This window comes from Rutidosis leptorrhynchoides, chromosome 3, assembly GCF_046630445.1.
Source record: "Rutidosis leptorrhynchoides isolate AG116_Rl617_1_P2 chromosome 3, CSIRO_AGI_Rlap_v1, whole genome shotgun sequence".
NCBI lineage: Eukaryota > Viridiplantae > Streptophyta > Magnoliopsida > Asterales > Asteraceae > Rutidosis > Rutidosis leptorrhynchoides.
Window position 1 is genome coordinate 603,536,128 of NC_092335.1, and position 17,062 is coordinate 603,553,189.

Here is a 17,062-nt window from a genome sequence, read left to right on the forward strand (position 1 = left end):
TAAATATTTAGAAGATACGTTTTTGATTCTGCCTTATCTCCAGAAGATAAACTTTTGAAGTGATTTGAAGATTTGTTAAGTTTAGAGTTTATCTTTTCCTTATTATTAGTAAAGTTGTTTAGGAAACCAAATCTTCAGATTTGGTTTTAAATCTGTATAAATAGAGGCTACGGTTTAGCTTTGTGATGTATCTTTGCACGATTAATATTATCTTTCATATATCTCCATATCGTGTTCTCTCAATTATTGTTCTTATAATTCATATTTATTATTCAATTGAGAGTCTGGTGTTCATAGATCAAATACTGTGAACTAATAACTGGTATCAGAGCAGAAAAGGTGTAAATCCAACTTGGTAATCTTTTAAAACGATCCATATTTTTCTTATCAGTACTATTACTACTCCAGATATGGCTGTAATTGAAAGGGATGGTGGTTCTAGCAAGTTTGAGGAAGATCTGAAAGCTGTTGAGAAGATGGATAAGGACTCTACTTGCAATAAAGCGTCTGCCTATAAGGTACAAAACTTTGTGAATTATCTTGATAATGAAAAAGTGAGAATGTTTCAGTACTTGTTGCTTGACTTTCAATGGTGTTTAGATGATATTGATAGATTAAGAACACAAATTTTTGATCTTAAAAATACCATCAAAAACAAAGATGCTGAAATTAAAGAATTGCAAAAATGTGAGGCAGAACTTGACACTTATAAAATGGCATACACAGAAGAAACTAAAAGGTTAAATACAGAATTAGGAAGATCAATGAAAAGGTCAAATCACTATGAAACAATTTGTAAATCTTGGTGTGTTTCTTCCAAAAAGAATTCTGATGCTATTGCCAAACAAATTCCAAATGATGTCAAAGCTATACTAGGTGAAAACTACATATTAAATAATAATGTGGAAGTTGATCCTAGTGTATTCAAACCTGACATTTTACCAAACACTTTTGTAAAATTTGATGGTGACAAAAAGATTTTAACTAATGCTTTTGTAAGATCTTTAGATCCTGTTGAACCTTCTGAGACTATAATACTTGAAAGCAGAAATCCACTAGAGTCTGAACTTTTGAAACCTTCAGACTCTAATAGTTTAGTCTCTCAAAATAATAGTGTATGTTCTGACCTAGAGTCTGACACCCAAGAGTCAAGTTGCAAGAGCAATTCTGAATCATCATCTGTCACTGACACTTGTCCAGATCTAAAAAGGTCAACTAAAAGAAGGTTAAAGTCAAAACAAGCTAAGACTATTCAAAAACTCAAAAAGAAAATTTTAAAACTCAATGAAAAAATCAAGAGTCAAGAAAAACCTTCAGTTAGGGGAACATTTTGTTTTCCTAAGAAAATTGAGAAAGAATGGAAACCCAAAGTTTGTGAAAATAAAAGTGTCTTAAAATCTGTTAAGGACAAGTTGATTTGGATTGGAAACAAAGTTTTTGTTTGGAGAGTGAAGAGCACTCCAACTGAACCCACTGAAAAGTGGGTTCCCCTTAAAAACTAATCATTTTTCTTTGCTTGTGTCTTGTGTAGCAGGGTAGTATATGGTATCTAGATAGTGGCTGCTCAAGACACATGATTGGATGAAAAGAGCATCTTGTAGGGTTTGTTGAAAAAAGGTCCTTCTGTAAGATTTGGTGATAATTCTGTTGCAAAGACTATTGGTTATGGTACTGTTAAAGCTGGAAGTGTTACATTTAAGAAAGTTGCTTTAGTTGAAGGGCTGAAGCATAATCAGCTTGATAAAATGAGGCCAAAATCTGATGAAGGTATGTTCATGGGATATTCTTCTGTATCTAAAGCTTATAGAGTATATAATCAGAGGAGAATGAAGATTGAAGAATCCATTAATGTTTCTTTTGATGAAAGTTCTATAGAAATGGATCAGTCATCCAGCACTGAGCAATCTGCACTTGGTGAATTGTCAAATTTAATTTCTGGAAACAGTGTTCAGACTCTGGATTCAGAGTCTGAGTCAGATGAACCTTATTTGTCTGGGTTGAAAATGATTCTGCAGATAATTCTCATACAGAAGAAGTTCCACAAGAAGATGAGTCTGTTGTTATTCAAGAGGGTGATCAGTCATCAAATATCACCTTGGATCCTGCTGTTCCTACTAGAAAATCATCTAGAAATATAGTTCCTCCAAAGCATCTTGAGGATTATGTTGTGGATCCTACTGGTTTGCCTAAACCTAGCTCTACTTCTCAGACACCTGTGTCTGACTTTATTATTGCAAACTACTGCTTCTTTTCTTATTTTCTTTCACTAATTGAGCCCAAAGATGTATATGAAGCATTGGCTGACAATGATTGGGTTGAGGCTATGACTGAAGAGTTGACAGAATTTGAAAGGAATGATGTATGGGAGTTGGTTCCAAAACCTGATGGTAAAACTGCAATTGGCACTAAATGGGTTTACAGAAACAAGGTTGATAAAGATGGTATTGTGATTAGAAATAAAGCAAGGTTAGTGGCTCAAGGGTATAGACAAGAAGAAGGAATAGATTATGATGAGACTTTTGCTCCTGTTGCTAGAATTGAAGCTATTAGACTGTTTCTGGCATATGCTGCACACAAAGATTTCAAGGTGTTTCAAATGGATGTGAAGAGTGCTTTCCTGAATGGTAAATTGCAAGAAGAGGTGTATGTGAAACAACCTCCTGGTTTTGTAAGTAAGAAATTTCCTAAGCATGTTTACAGATTGAAGAAAGCATTGTATGGTCTGAAGCAAGCTCCCAGAGCCTGGTATGATACCTTGTCAACATTTCTTTTAGAAAAGAATTTTTCCAGAGGAGCCATTGACAAGACTTTGTTTATCAAAAAGGACAAAGGTGAGGTGTTACTTGTTCAAATTTATGTTGATGACATTATTTTTGGGTCTACTAATCCACACTTAAGAAAATGGTTTTCTGACATTATGTCTGAAGAGTATAGAATGAGCAATTTATGTACTTTAAACTATTTTCTTGGGTTGCAAATTAAACAGAGTTCTGAAGGCATTTTTATTAACCAAAGTAACTATATTTCTGACATGTTAACTAAATTTGGTTTTAAAAATTGTTCTACTTTAAGAACTCCAATGAGTGTTTCTGAAAAGCTTGATAAAGATGAATCTGGAAAACTCACTTGTCAATCAACCTATAGAGGTATGATTGGATCTTTGCTATACTTAACTGCCAGTAGACCTGATATAATGTTTGCTACATGTCTTTGTGCACGTTACCAATCAGATCCTAGGGAGTCTCATTATAAAGCTGTGAAAAGAATTTTTAGGTACTTAAAAGGTACCCCTAACCTGGGTCTTTGGTACTCTAAAGACTCAGGGTTTGATCTAATTGGTTACACAGATGCAGACTATGCAGGTTGCAAATTAGACAGGAAGATCACTTCTAGTGGATGTCAATTGCTAGGTGGAAAATTGGTCAGCTGAACTAGCAAAAAGCAGAATTCTGTGGCCACGTCCACAGCAGAAGCTGAATATGTTGCTGCAGGAAGCTGTTGTGCTCAATTACTGTGGATGCAACATCAACTTTTAGATTTTGGGTTAACATTGACCAAAACTCCAATAATGTGTGATAATGAGAGTGCTATTGCTATTACTGAGAATCCAGTGTTTCACTCCAGAGCCAAGCATATAGAGATCAGACATCATTTTATAAGGGATTGTGTTGAAAAGGGCAAAGTGTTTTTAAAGCATATTGGTACTAAAGATCAATTGACAGATATTTTCACTAAGGCACTTCCTGAAGAAAGGCATTTTTATCTGCTTGGACAACTTGGAATGTTAAATCCATCTATTGAAATGTTGTCCAGTGATGATATTTCTTGAGTCTGAATTATTTTCTTAGGGTCTGGGTGACGTAATATTGTTCAGAGTCTGGGAAAGTTTACTCAAGTATATTTTTGTGTATAAATTTGTTTCTTTCTTTAGTCAAATAAAGTTTTTTTTAAATTTTGTTTTTAGGTTAAATTTTTTTTCTTTATTCTATTTCCTAAAATAAAAGGGTCAAATTTGGTATTAATGAAGGGAGTTAATGGTAACCTTTTGAAAATTTTTGTCAGGAGTATTAATTTGATAATGATTGTGTCAATCTTTTTGATAACTTTTTGCTATAATGCATTGGATTAATCTTGGCCGTGCAAACCAACCTGCAGATTCTGAGCAATCGAAGTCTGAGTTGTTACCCCAGAATTGAATTGAATTGATTGTACAAATTGCCATTCTCGAGTATCTTTTCCGCCCTACACCGACACCGAGTTTAGTTGGCTCGGTAATTTTACTCGACGTGTGGTTGTTTCGAAACAGGGAACAACTTTGAATACACAAGCTTGTAACCCGCGGAAGAACTGCACACTAGAGCCTTATTGGGGCTAAAACCAATAACGAGAGCCTTTTTGGTATCATTGGAATTAACGGTATACTCCACCCCATGATGTTACACATACAGAGCAGGTTGAGGACATGAATGGAGAAATCCCACCTCATTCTAACCCATCTTCTCCCGCTGCTACTGAACAAAATCTCCATTTAACCAACCTTATGAACTCACCAGTTCATATTGAGAATACCACCATACTTAAAACCCTAGATGTTACAGCGCTTGTGAATTCGCCTCAAAAATTCACTAGGCAAGGTGCTTCTAGTACTACTTCATCACCTCTGCTAGAGGTTGGTGAAGGCAGTGCTTTAACCCAACTTAAACCTGATAGGATAGTTAACTTGGATACCCTCATTACAGTCACTGAAGAAACCCACTCAGTTGACTTATTTGAAGAAGTCCCAATCCTGGACTCAAATAACTAAATCCAAAAACCAGCTGCAATGACCAAGCCAACTGTTACCCCAGACTTAAGTCTGTCACTACCCATCCAAAATGTTCCATCCTTACACATTCTTGCACAGGCTTCCAATGTTACACTCATGTCACAGGGTGTGATACAGGCCTCAAATCCTTCTATGTCCAAAGATCGCCCTACTTTTCAACAGGAAGGCTGTGAGGACATACCAACCCTACCCTTATCTTCTGGCACTACTTCTCAGACTGAGGCACCAGTCACCATGGTTGGCCTACATCAGGCTTTGACCAAGTTGACTAAGGAGTTTTGATGACAAGCTCTGAAAGGACCCGTCCTAATCCATCCGGACAAAGTCCATATCGATTACAAACGATTCACAATAGTTGGTTACATCGCGAGGTACTTGACCTCTATATGATACATTTTACAAACATTGCATTCGTTTTTAAAAAGACAATCTTTCAATACATCGAAAGTTGATGGCATGCATACCATTTCATAATATATCTAACTATAATTGACTTAATAATAATCTTGATGAACTCAACGACTCGAATGCAACGTCTTTTGAAATATGTCATGAATGACTCCAAGTAATATCTCTAAGATGAGCAAATGCACAGCGGAAGATTTCTTTCGTACCTGAGAATAAACATGCTTTAAAGTGTCAACCAAAAGGTTGGTGAGTTCATTAGTTTAACATAAATAATCATTTCATAAATTTAATAGACCACAAGATTTCATATTTCCATTTCTCATAAACATACGTCCCATGCATAGAGACAAAAATATCATTCATATGGATTGAACACCTGGTAACCGACATTCACAATATGCATATATAAGAATATCCCCATCATTCCGGGATCCTCCTTCGGACATGATATAAATTTCGAAGTACTAAAGTATCCGGTACTTTGGATGGGGCTTGTTGAGCCCGATAGATCTATCTTTAGAGTTCGCGTCAATTAGGGTGTCTGTTCCCTAATTCTTAGATTACCAGACTATATAAAAAGGGGCATATTCGATTTCGATCATTCAATCATATAATGTAGTTTCAATTACTTGTGTCTATTTCGTAAAACAGTTATAAAAACATCGCATGTATTCTCAGTCCCAAAATTATATATTGCAAAAGCATTTAAAAAGGGATTAATGAAACTCACGCATATAAATATTGCAAAACAGTTATTAAAGCATTGCATGTATTCTCAGCCCAAAAATGTAATGAGTAAAAGGGAACAAATGAAACTCACCGTATTGTATTTTATAGTAAAAATACATATAACGACATTAAACAACTAAACAATGCAAGGTTGGCCTCGGATTCACAAACCTATATCATTTGTATATTTATTAATATACATATCGTAATCGGATAAGTTTATATATATATATATATATATATATATATATATATATATATATATATATATAATTTACTAATTGTATCATTTTTATATTAATAACATATATATACATCTCATATATTCATTCTGTATATAAAATATAAATTTTGTTATGTTATGAGTACAAAATATATCTTTATATATGTATCATTTGTTTATTAAAATAGTTATTATAGTAATACCCAATTAACACTTGTAATGATAAATATGATGAGGATAATACTTAACATTAGTAATAATGATAATAATTCTATTAGTAATAAAATTAATGATATTAATAATATATATAAAAGAAAATATTCATTTTACTGTTATTGTTAGTTATGTTAATGATTTTATGAATTACATAATACTAATAATCATTATAATGTACATAATACTTTTAAATGATAATTATAATACTAATAATACTTATAGTACTAGTAATGATACTAATAATAATATTATAACTTATAAAATGATACAAGTATTAGTTTATAATGAACAAATAATAAATTTTATGATTTTTATAGAAATTTTAATAATATTCATAATATTCATAATCATAGTAATAACTATGATATTAATACTACTAAGACATAATAATAATTTCAATCAATAATAATAATAATACTAATAATAATAGTAATAATAATAATAATAGTAATTAATAATAATAATAATAATTGAAGTAAAAATAAAAGCTTTATACCCTTTTAAAAAATTGTTGTAAAAAGAATTGCTACATACCGGGTTCGAACCCGTGACCTCTCGTAAACCCAAACCAACACTTAACCATTCGACCGACCCTGTTTTTCTGTTATAATCAAGAACCTAAACCTTATAACCCGAGATATATTCTGTCTCTTTTATCTCCTTCTTCTTTGAATCAATCGACAGGAAAATCACTCAACCCTAATATAGTAACAAGCATTTGATTTAACTCATAACTTATCAGAAACAACTCAGGTTGTGTGTTTGCTTTGAATTAACAAAACAAACAAAAAAAAAATTTAATATATATATATATATTCTTGCTGTAACAATTTCGTGAAGAACAACAAGAACTCAAACATTGAATTCGAGTTTTAGACCGTTTCAGAAAATACTTATAACATGAATTACATTTCAAAAGATCCATAAAAACTTTAGGAATCCCTAATTTCATCAGAAATAACTTATAAAGCTCTAATTCGATCTTCAAACATTCAGTTGACTTTTTATTTTAATACTTTGACTCTAAAATTTGGTTTCGTTAAAATGAATTGAGAGCTCAATTTTTGTATAAAGATCGTTTAGAGTATTTCTAACAAGACTACAATAATATATTTTGAAATTTTATTCGATTTCAATGTTTTCAAAAAAAAATAAACATCGAACAGGGTGTTACCTGTGTTCATCGTTTTGTTTTCATCAAATTGGACAACTTGGAGAAATTGTAATAGGTAATTGATAGTGGAAAATAATTTGGAATGCCTGAATGTATCAATTCAATCAATTATAGAAGCAACAATGGATGACAGGTTTATAATTGGAGTAGACAGAATGTGAGAAAAAAAAAATAAAAATAATAATAATAAAAAAAATATAAAGAGAATCGACCTGTAACGAAAAGTTGGATGGATTCTGTGATTGATTTTAATTTGTTAACAATTTAAGAGACATAAAACAAAAACCTAATACAGTTTGAAAGGTGAGTGTAACAATAATGTACGATTTTCATGTGCATAAAGTTTTTTTATAATTAATATTAAGATTTAATAATAATAATAATTATATTAATAATAATAGTAATTAATAATAAAAATAATAATATGAATAATTCTAATTATAATAATAATAATAATAATAATAATAATAAATAATAAAAATTATAATTTTAATAACTTTTTATAATAATAATCATGATAACAATCATATTAGATAATAGTAATATAACAAATTACATGTTTCTTTTTCCATATTTATATATAATATAATAATATTAATAATACCAATAATAATATTCAAATTTATATTATTAATAATAATAAAAGTAATAATAATAATTCATATTAAATCTTAATGAAGGTAATAATGGTAATACAAATGATAGTTATAATAATAATACTAATCGTAGTAATAACTGAGATTATAATTTTTACTACTAATTATGATAATAATGATATTAATAATGATAATAATAATATTAGTAATTATAACACCTTACATGTAATAACTTTCATATCTATATATATTTATATTCATAGTAACTTAATTATTCTGTTCATTAGTTTACACTTTTAATTTCAATGAATTAAATTGTACTTTTATTATTTCAAATTATTATGTATGTACTTTTGTTTATATTTATATATATATATATATATATATATATATATATATATATATATATATATATATATATATATATATATATATATATATATACACACACACACACACTTATCTAGGTATCTGTATATATTTATTTGTAACTACTTGTTTGTGAATCGTCGGTAATGGTCAAAGGTTAAATGAATACATAGAATAGTTCAAATTTTTGAGACGCAACATAACGGAGTTTGCTTATCGTGTCGAAAATATTAAATCATATAAAGATTAAGTTTAAATTTGGTCGGAAATTTCCGGGTCATCACAGTACCTACCCGTTAAAGAAATTTCGTCCCGAAATTTGAGTGAGGTGGTCATGGCTAACAATAAAAATGTTTTCATGACAAAATGAAGTGATTGAATAGAGTTTTATCTTTACCTTGACATATAGATTAAACGATTCGGTTACTTGAAGCGTATAAGTGAAGCTATCGCAAAAGATTGAAATAGGAAAAGTAAATATTCGTCTTAACTTTTGACAGAATTAGGTTTGAATTTAGAAAATGTGGTGCGTCTTAGCTTTTGACGTTGTCTTGGTTGAATTCCGGAATTCAAGGGATTTAAAGAAAATCTTCAAAATCTAAAAGATTTGATTCTTCCGCGAGTAAGGAAATTAAGATCTCTATAATTAGCTACGGTGATCTACCTCGATTACTCTGTCTGATATTTTCATTATAAATTAAACTCTTCCGTTCCATTATTCTCATCATTCCTATACTTTCTTTCTTATTTCGTACATCCAAAAGATTGTAAAAAAAATGTTTAATTCAGTTCTAATCCTATATATTTCCCTAATTATCATTTCTGTCATCCTTCTTTTCAATCTTCCACCAGAAAATCTATTTCCTTCTACTATTACCTTGGGGTGATACTATTCTTAATTATACCGTTTCTTTATATTGCTATTTGTATTAATATCCATGGTTTGTAACCTTCCTGTTGTTATTGGACTTTATAATTTCTCTTATATTTCAAAGTCCCTATTTCTGTCTTTTATAATCATTGACATCCACAGTTAATACTCCCTCCTATTTGCTGCGATTTATACTCCAATTTCTATTGCGGAGCTTTGTCCTTTCTTTTCTTCTTCTTGTGATTAAGCACAGCTTGTAATGGTCCAGAATTCACAGATATAAATTTCGGAATGAACATTGTTAATGTCCTAAGAAAGGAACGGTAATAGCACAATTTGACTTGTCAAATTACCAGAATTCAAGGAAACATAGGACTATCAAGAAAAAATATGTTCTTGATATGTTTATAGATTAGACAGAACGTAAGAGTCGTGTAACATAGCACATGATGACGTTATGATCTGTGAATCATCACATTCAATTTAGAAACTCAGCATGACTTACTGTAATATAATCACGTTGATCAAGTGTCATTATATTATACTAACTCATGCATCAGTTCCCAACATTACTTCAATAACATTCATATTTTAAGCTCAAAAATTTACAGAATATAGAAACTAGCCGTTTCTATATGATGTAACACTGATAGCACGAAGAGATTAATGATTTCAGATAAGAATAGTTATGAAAATATCTTCAGAAATATGGAGGACATTTATAATGAAAGATACGATGATATCTTGGTATTTCTAATATCGAAGGATGGTGAAGAAAATTTGTCCGCAAGAGTTTGGAGTCAAAAGCAAGGTATTCGTTAATGACTTCAGTAGGTACTGAATCATTTAGATTCTTTGAAGTCAAACTTATTCTTTGTGATTTGTCCACGGCTTCCTTCATAGTTTGCTCAATCAGTTTTTCAGTTTCATACTTTTTCTGAACTTTGCCAACCTACAATTCTTTATCATCAACTTCTGACGATTAAGGTCATTATAGTTGTCTACGGTTTCTGCTGCTTCATTCAGCTTTTCCACATTCAGAGTATTTGATTTGTAGACTGAGTGCTTTTCAAGATTTCAGATGAAAGATCATAATTCGAAGAGATAAATGTTATATGTTTACATATAACTGTTGATGTGGAAACGTTGCGAGGCTCACAATACAAATTTGCTGATTCCCGGTAATTGGTATGGCAATTCTCGTTACCAGATGCGGATGAGAATATGATGAGACTTCAATAGATAAATGTAGTGATTTGTCGGAGGGATTTAAGCCCAAATAGCAACGAGGTTGCTGGTACGTCTGCTGGTAATAAGATGAAATATTAAGGTTCCCCGGTAACAATAAAAGAGTACACATATAAATCAAGGTTATTGATAATGCTAAAAACGAACATATATTTCATAGCATTATTCCCCAAGAAAGACAAGCTTTTAGTTGCAATTGTTCTATTTACAAGTGATATTCGTTTAAATATTAAAAGGTGAAGACAAAAGACGGATTCGACGAATTGAAGACGCAAACGACCAAAAAGCTCAAAAGTACAAAATACAATCAAAGAGGTTCCAATTATTGATAAGAAACATCTCGAAATTACAAGAGTACAAGATTCAAAACGCAAAGTACAAGATATAAAATAGTACGCAAGGACGTTCGAAAATCCGGAACCGGGACCAGAGTCAACTCTCAACGCTCGACGCAACGGACTAAAAATTACAAGTTAACTATGTATATAAATATAATATAATATATAATTAATTATATTAATTATATATATATATTATATTTATAAAATAAATCATCGGCAAACAAAGAGCCAAATGTGGGTGAGCTGTAAAAACGATCTCCGCGACTCGCGAAGTTTGAAGAAGAAAAGGGTCGCGAGTCGCGGAGCCCCAAATTTAGAAACTGCCTATAAAGCTCGCGCATTCTGATCGTAAAAATATAACATATATATCCATCCATCTATCTAAACGTAATATTTATATTTATAATTTATATTTTAATTTTAATTTTAATTTTAATTTTAATTTTAATCCTAATAATAAGGGTATGTTAGCGAATGTTGCAAGGGTGTAAGTCGAAATTCTGTCCGTATAACGCTACGCTATTTTTAATCATTGTAAGTTACGTTCAACCTTTTTACATTAATGTCTCGTAGCTAAGTTATTATTATGCTTATTTAATACCGAAGTAATCATGATGTTGGGATAATTACTAAAATTGGGTAATTGGGCCTTGTACCATAATTGGGGTTTGGATAAAAGAACGACACTTGTGGAAATTAGACTATGGGCTATTAATGGGTTTTATATTAACTAAACAATACCTTGTTAATTTAATATACAAACTTATAATTCGACGTATTTATATATAACCACATACGCTTGACTGGGTACGGTGGGCGGGATATCTATAAATACCAATAATTATTCATTTTACCGGACACGGAACTGGATTAATAGTTAATAGACTTGTTGAAACAGGGGTGAATTACATTCAAGGGTAATTGGTGTAATTGTTAACAAAGTAGTAAAACCTTGGTTTACACGCAGTCGATAACCTGGTGTATTCATTAAACAAAGTATTAAAAACTTGTTACAATTCGAATCCCCAATTAGTTGGAATATTTGACTTCGGGAATAAGAAAAATTTGAAGAAGGCTTTCGCTCTTTATATTTATGACTGATGGACTATTATGGACAAATCCGTATGGACATATTAAATAATCCAGGACAAAGGACAATTAACCCATGGGCATAAAACTAAAATCAACACGTCAAACATCATGATTACGGAAGTTTAAATAAGCATAATTCTTTTATTTCATATTTAATTTTCTTTATTTTATATTTAATTGCACTTCTAATTATCGCATTTTTATTGTTATTGTATTTAATTGCACTTTTAATTATCGTACTTTTTAATTATCGCAAGTTTATTTTATCGCACTTTTATTATTCGCAATTTCATTATCGTTATTTACTTTACGCTTTAAATTAAGTCTTGTATTTATTTATTATTTTACATTTGGTTTTAACTGCGACTAAAGTTTCAAAATCGACAAACCGGTCATTAAACGGTAAAAATCCCCCTTTATAATAATAATATTACTTATATATATATTTGTATTTTTATAAAAGTAAACTAATATAGCGTTAAGCTTTGTTTAAAGATTTTCCCTGTGGAACGAACCGGACTTACTAAAAACTACACTACTGTACGATTAGGTACACTGCCTATAAGTGTTGTAGCAAGGTTTAAGTATATCCATTCAATAAATAAATAAATATCTTGTGTAAAATTGTATCGTATTTAATAGTATTTCCTTCTAAAATATAATCTATTTCATATACACCTCGCATAACATCAAGTTATTTTTGGCGCCGCTGCCGGGGAGAAGATAGCTTAAAAGCCGGAAGCGCAACGCTACATAAAATTAAAAAAAAAAAAACGCGTCGAATTTTAAACTGTACCTGAGTTGAAAATTGAAACCCCGCGACTCGCGGAGTTTGCAGCTTCGAATACCGCAAGTCGCGGAGCAGCCCTGACACCCGTGACTGAAACCCTAATTCGCATTAAATATGGAGTAATTATTAATTATTATTATTATTAACCCTAATTACTTATTATTATTATAATTAGTTTTACTTTTTATTTAATTTATATTTTAGTTAAATTAGTTTAATTAAATTATAAAATTAATAGTTTTAATAAATAATTAATATAAAAATAATATTTTTATAAACTTTGTACTTTTTACAACTTTTTGTATATTTTTATATTTTGTCCCTTTTTAATCGTTTTAGCGTAATATTTGTATTTTTAGCTCATATTTAGTTTTAAACTTAGTTTTTGCCATAGTTATTTTTACTTCTAGATTTTTAGGCTTTGCTGTAGAATTCCTTAAGTGTTTTTTTTTCTTTAGACTAAGATTTAAGTGCTTTAGAATTTTGCGACGCCTTTTTAAGTTTTAGTTTCTTTTTAAGTTATTTCCATTTGGGATATAGTTTTACTTGTAAGCTTTAATATTTTTAGACACCTTTTACCTATGTATCAATTATCATTCCAATTATTAATCTCAATTTGCGATTATAATTTTAAGTTAGTAATAGTAATAAGGTTGGGTTAGTCTAGTGTTTTTAAGTTCTATAAGTCACTCTTTTTCTTTCTTATTTTTATTTTTCGATCTTTTTCCGACACGCTCTTTTTCTTTCTTATTTCTCGTCATTCTAGTTTTTAGGACATAGATTTTTATTCTACTTCTTATCTAAATTTCTTAAAATTACGAAAATTTATTTTAAGTAGTTAAATTGATAGACATCAAAATTTTATGGTTCGTAGTAATAGTTGGATTTGTACGTGGATCGGGTTATTGGAGCCAAACAGTCCTCAATTATATTGAGACCAAACGAATCCTGCCCCTCTGCTGCATCTTTTGGCTATTCGAAACGTGGGCAAAATCAGAAAAGTCTATTGATTGGATAACTTATATAATTTTTCTTTCCTTTTAAAAACTAATAGGATATTCAGTGAATGAACCGAGCAAGACGTTCACCACCTTTTGTACGTTCACCACCTGTAACTAGATCAAGACATTTAGCAAATATTATCGCCGTTGATTTTTCTTTAGAATCGTCATCCAGTCGACCAAGTACTCCAGTTCAAATTTCCAATAATCCATTTTTTGAACCCGACCTCACAATTGAGAATCCGGAGAATATTCAGGGACGATTCATAGATCCTGAACCACTAAATTTTCCTCCGGAACCACCAATCATTCAAACAGAGATTGTTGAGGAACTAACCATTAAATCAGAATCCTCTAGTGATTCCGATTCAACAAATTCAATTATGGAGAATCTGGAACCTTTAAGTATGGAAGACCGAATGAGAGCTAAACGCACTGTAGTGACCCGAACTTTTCCATGTTTATATATATTAATTGAGATTGATATTTACATGATTAAATGTTTCCAACATGTTAAGCAATCAAACTTGTTAAGACTTGATTAATTGAAATATGTTTCATATAGACAATTGACCACCCAAGTTGACCGGTGATTCACGAACGTTAAAACTTGTAAAAACTATACAATGACATATATATGGTTATATATATAGTTAACATGTTTTTATTATAAGTATGTATCTCATTAGGTATTTTAACAATGAGTTATATATATAAAAATGAGACTATTAATTTAAGAAACTCGAAAACGATATATATAACGATTATCGTTATAACAACGTCTTACTAGGTACATATGAATCATATTAAGATATTGATACACTTGGTTAATTATGTTAAATGATAAGTAAATATATTATTAAGTGTATTAACAATGAAATACATATGTAAAAATAAGACTACTAACTTAATGATTTCGAAACGAGACATATATGTAACGATTATCGTTGTAACGACATTTAACTGTATATACATCATACTAAGATATATTATATATCATAATATCATGATAATATAATAATTTAACATCTCATTTTTTATAATAAACAATGGGTTAACAACATTCAACAAGATCGTTAACCTAAAGGTTTCAAAACAACATTTACATGTAACGACTAACGATGACTTAACGACTCAGTTAAAATGTATATACATGTAGTGTTTTAATATGTATTCATACACTTTTGAAAGACTTCAAGACACTTATCAAAATACTTCTACTTAACAAAAATGCTTACAATTACATCCTCGTTCAGTTTCATCAACAATTCTACTCGTATGCACCCGTATTCGTACTCGTACAATACACAGCTTTTAGATGTATGTACTATTGGTATATACACTCCAATGATCAGATCTTAGCAGCCCATGTGAGTCACCTAACACATGTGGGAACCACCATTTGGCAACTAGCATGAAATATCTCATAAAATTACAAAAATATGAGTAATCATTCATGACTTATTTACATGAAAACAAAATTACATATCCTTTATATCTAATCCATACACCAACGACCAAAAACACCTACAAACACTTTCATTCTTCAATTTTCTTCATCTAATTGATCTCTCTCAAGTTCTATCTTCAAGTTCTAAGTGTTCTTCATATATTTTACAAGTTCTAGTTACATAAAATCAAGAATACTTTCAAGTTTGCTAGCTCACTTCCAATCTTGTAAGGTGATCATCCAACCTCAAGAAATCTTTGTTTCTTACAGTAGGTTATCATTATAATACAAGGTAATAATCATATTCAAACTTTGGTTCAATTTCTATAACTATAACAATCTTATTTCAAGTGATGATCTTACTTGAACTTGTTTTCGTGTCATGATTCTGCTTCAAGAACTTCGAGCCATCCAAGGATCCGTTGAAGCTAGATCCATTTTTCTCTTTTCCAGTAGGTTTATCCAAGGAACTTAAGGTAGTAATAATGTTCATAACATCATTCGATTCATACATATAAAGCTATCTTATTCGAAGGTTTAAACTTGTAATCACTAGAACATAGTTTAGTTAATTCTAAACTTGTTCGCAAACAAAAGTTAATCCTTCTAACTTGACTTTTAAAATCAACTAAACACATGTTCTATATCTATATGATATGCTAACTTAATGATTTAAAATCTGAAAACACGAAAAACACCGTAAAACCGGATTTACGCCGTCGTAGTAACACCGCGGGCTGTTTTGGGTTAGTTAATTAAAAACTATGATAAACTTTGATTTAAAAGTTGTTATTCTGAGAAAATGATTTTTATTATGAACATGAAACTATATCCAAAAATTATGGTTAAACTCAAAGTGGAAGTATGTTTTCTAAAATGGTCATCTAGACGTCGTTCTTTCGACTGAAATGACTACCTTTACAAAAACGACTTGTAACTTATTTTTCCGACTATAAACCTATACTTTTCTGTTTAGATTCATAAAATAGAGTTCAATATGAAACCATAGCAATTTGATTCACTCAAAACGGATTTAAAATGAAGAAGTTATGGGTAAAACAAGATTGGATAATTTTTCTCATTTTAGCTACGTGAAAATTGGTAACAAATCTATTCCAACCATAACTTAATCAACTTGTATTGTATATTATGTAATCTTGAGATACCATAGACACGTATACAATATTTCGACCTATCATGTCGACACATCTATATATATTTCGGAACAACCATAGACACTCTATATGTGAATGTTGGAGTTAGCTATACAGGGTTGAGGTTGATTCCAAAATATATATAGTTTGAGTTGTGATCAATACTGAGATACGTATACACTGGGTCGTGGATTGATTCAAGATAATATTTATCGATTTATTTCTGTACATCTAACTGTGGACAACTAGTTGTAGGTTACTAACGAGGACAGCTGACTTAATAAACTTAAAACATCAAAATATATTAAAAGTGTTGTAAATATATTTTAAACATACTTTGATATATATGTATATATTGTTATAGGTTCGTGAATCAACCAGTGGCCAAGTCTTACTTCCCGACGAAGTAAAAATCTGTGAAAGTGAGTTATAGTCCCACTTTTAAAATCTAATATTTTTGGGATGAGAATACATGCAGGTTTTATAAATGATTTACAAAATAGACACAAGTATGTGAAACTACATTCTATGGTTGAATTATCGAAATCGAATATGCCCCTTTTTATTAAGTCTGG

At 30.5% G+C, this 17,062-nt stretch overlaps 1 protein-coding gene across 1 annotated transcript in view; it reads right to left on the minus strand.

The window, feature by feature from the left end:
* LOC139902207 (uncharacterized) overlaps positions 1–17,062 on the minus strand; it is a 61,712-nt gene that overhangs the window by 1,761 nt on the left and 42,889 nt on the right. The gene's annotated exons all lie outside the window — the stretch shown is intronic.